The sequence below is a fragment of the Mus pahari genome, chromosome 1 (genome assembly GCF_900095145.1).
Source record: "Mus pahari chromosome 1, PAHARI_EIJ_v1.1, whole genome shotgun sequence".
In the NCBI taxonomy this organism is placed as follows: domain Eukaryota; kingdom Metazoa; phylum Chordata; class Mammalia; order Rodentia; family Muridae; genus Mus; species Mus pahari.
This window is the reverse complement of record NC_034590.1, coordinates 76261672-76265376: the sequence shown is the minus strand read 5'-3', so window position 1 is coordinate 76265376 and position 3705 is coordinate 76261672.

Here is a 3705-nt window from a genome sequence, read left to right as displayed (position 1 = left end):
ATAGAATGAATTGGGTAGAGTACCTTCTGTTTATCTTTTGTTGCATAGTTTGAGAAGTATTGATATTAGGTGTTCTTTGAAGGTCTGATAGAATTCTGCACTAAACCTATCTGTTTCTGGGCTTTTTTAAGGTTGGGAGACATTTAATGACTGATTCTAATTCCTTAGGGGTTATAGGACTATTTAGATGGTTTATCTGATCCTGATTTAACTTTGGTACCTGGTATCTGCTGAGAAAATCATCCATTTCATCTAGATTTTCCAGTTTTGTTGAGTATAGGTTTTTGTAGTAGGATCTGACAATGAATTTCCTCAGTTTTTGTTGTTACGTCTCGCTTTTCATTTCGACTTTTCAATTTGGATACTGCCTCTGTGCTCTCTAGTTAGTTTGGCTAAGGGTTTAATCTATGTTGTTGATTTTCTCAAAGAACCAGCTCCTGGTTTTGTTGATTCTTTGTGTAGTTTTCTGTTTCTACTTGGTGGATTTCAGCCCTGAGTTTGATTATTTCCTGCCTTCTATTCCTATTGGAGGTGTTTGCTTCTTTTTGTTCTAGAGCTTTCAGGTGTGCTGTTAAGCTACTAGTGTATGCTTTCTCCAATATCCTTTTGGAGGCACTCAGAGCTATGAGTTTTCCTCTTAGCACTGCTGTTCTTATATCCCATAAATTGGAGGATGCTGTGTCATCATTTTTATTGAATTTCAGGAAGGCTTTAATTTCTTTCTGTATTTCTTCTGTTTCCATGTTATCATTGAGTAGAGAGTTGTTCAGTTTTCATGGGTATGTGGTTTTCTGTTATTTTTATTGTTGATCAAGTCTACCCTTAGCCTGTGGTAATCTGATGAAATATATAGAATTATTTCAATATTCTTTTATCAGTTGAGGCTCGTTTTATGACTGATTTTATGGTCAATATTGGAGAAGGTACCATGAGGTGCTGAGAAGAAGGTATATTCTTTTGTTTTAGGGGGAAATGTTCTTTATGTATTGATTAAATCCTTTCACTTCATGACTTTGGTTAGTTTCAGCGTGTCTGTTTCATTTCTGTTCTCATGATCTGCCTATTGGTGAGAATGGAGTGTTGAATTCTCTCACTATCAGGTTCAATGTATGCTTTGTGCCTTAGTAACAGTTCTTCTATAAATGTTGGTGCCCTTGCATAGGGGCATAGATGTTCAGAATTGAGAGTTTATCATGGTCTATTTTTCCTTTGAAGAGTTTGAAGAATCCTTCCTCATATTTTTTCATAACTTCTGGTCAATTTTATTCGATATTAGAGTGACTACCGCTGCTTTTATCTTGGACCATTTGCTTGGAAAATATTTTTCCAGACTTTTACTCTGAGGTAGTGTCTGTCTTTGTCACTATAGTGTGTTTCTTGTATATATCAGCATGCTGGGTCCTGTTTACCTATTGAGTCTGTTAGCCTATATCTTATTGGGAAATTGAGTCCATTGATGTTGAGAGATATTAAGGACCAATGATAGTTATTTCCTGTTATTTTTATTGTTAGAGATGGAATTATGTTTGTGCCATACTCTTCCTTTGAGTTTGTTGTGAGAAGATTAATTTCTTGCTTTTTTCTTGGGTGTAGTTTCCCTCCTTGAGCTGAATTTTTCCTTAGTGGAAAGAGTGTTTACATTTTGTTTTGTTGTGGAAAATCTTGGCTCATCCATCTATGGTGACTGAGAGTTTTGCTGGGTATAGTAGTTTGGACTGGAGTTTTTGTTCTTTTAGGGTCTGAATAACATCTGCCCANGATCTTCTGGCTTTTAGTGTCTCTGTTGAGTTTGGTGTAATTCTGATAGGTCTTCCTTTATATGTTACTTGACCTTTTTCCCTTACTGCTTTTAATATTCTTTCTTTGTTTTGTGCATTTAGTATTTTGATTATTATGTGACTGGAGGAATTTCTTTTCTTGTCCAATCTATTTGGCATTCTGTATGCTTCTTGTACAGTTAGGGGCATCTTTTTCTTGAGGTTAGGGTAATTTTCTTCTATAATTTTATTGAAGATGTTTCCTGGCCATTTGAGTTGGGAATATTCATTCTCTTTATTTCTATTATTCTTAGGTTTGGTCTTTTCATTGTGTCCTAGATTTCCTGGATGTTTTGGATTAGGAGCATTTTGCTATTTTGCATTTTCTTTGTTTGTTTTGTCAATGTTTTCTTCCATATCCTTTTTCTTTTCTCCATGTTGAGATGAGTCTTTATTTATATTTGCCAATTATATAAAAATCATTTTTATTAGATATTTTCTTTATTTACGTTTCAAATGTTATCCCCTTTCCTTGTTTCCCCTCTGAAAACCCCCATTCCCTCTCCCCCTACCCCGTCCCACTCACCAACCCGCCCACTCCTGCTTCCTGGCCCTGGCATTCCCTTATACTGGAGCATAGAACCTTCATAGGACCAAGGTCCTCTCCTCCCATTAATGACCAACCATTATTAAGGATTGGGGAGCACCCTCATAGAAGCATAGGGGAGGGGGTGAGGGCAGATGTGTGATGCGGGGTTTTGGATGGGTAACCTGGAAGTGGGATATCATTTGAGATGTAAGCGAATGGAATGACTAATTAAAAAATGTAGATGGAAGGAGAGAACTGGATGGTGAAGGGGATGAGGAAGGGAGCAGGATTGGGAGGATCAGATGTAGAGAGAGCAGGGGAAAGAGAACAGAAATCAGCAGCAAGTGGAGGACATCTCTAATGACATCCCAGAGACCTGGGATGGAAAGAGGTCCTAGGAAATCCATGGGGGTAACTTTAGCTATGATACACAGCAATGGGGATATGGAGACTGAAGTGGCCACCTCTTGTAGCCAGGCAGGACTCCCAGTGATACGGAGGGATAAGGACTGCAATCCACCCACAAAACTTTAACCCAAAATGTGGCCTGCTTACAAGATGTGCAGGGACAAAGACTTGTATATTGATCAGCATAAGGAATAAACAATATACAAATTCCTTAGCAAACAGAAAGGTTTATCTTTCTTTGATTATCATCTTAACAATGGCAGCAATAGAGCAATTTCTCATGATTGGAAAAGTGAAGTGTAACACATGCTGAACTATAGTTCAGTTTCTATGTAGCCATTTGAACTGTTATCTTTCTAATAGAATTTATCAGGAGATATTTGGAGATTTTAATATATGTTTGTAAGCATATAATACAGAAGTCTCCCATCATAAAGCCAGGGCTCAGGGGAACATGTTGTTTACATCAATCCCTAGCACCTCATTTTAAATAAATTCCTCTTAGGAAATTCCTTTGTTTAGTTCCTAGGAGAATTTAGGTGTGTATCTTTGATGGGGAAACCCTCTTTATGTGCCTAGGAATAAAATATAGTGAGAAATGCCTGGAGGGACTCTGCCTTTCAACCTAACTGAACTTGCCTGTGACCCGGCTGCTCTGAACAGTCTTCAGGTTAGTTCACCAGGTGAGAGCAGGTTTATGTCATGGTGTGATCACCTCATCAAGATATTCTGCTAGTCTTTAAGGACTTTGCTTTCCCTCTCCAGCATCATTTTCTCTCTGTCCTTCCTTTTATCCCCCTCCCCTCCCCTTCCCCTTCTGTTCCAGTCCCTTCTACTTCCCTCCTCTCTGCTCCTTTTTTTTTCCTTTCTCATCTCTTTTAACCTTTCATCCAGTAGTACAGAAAGTCTTCCTCTACACATCTGCAGGAACCATGTCCTACAAAAATGTTC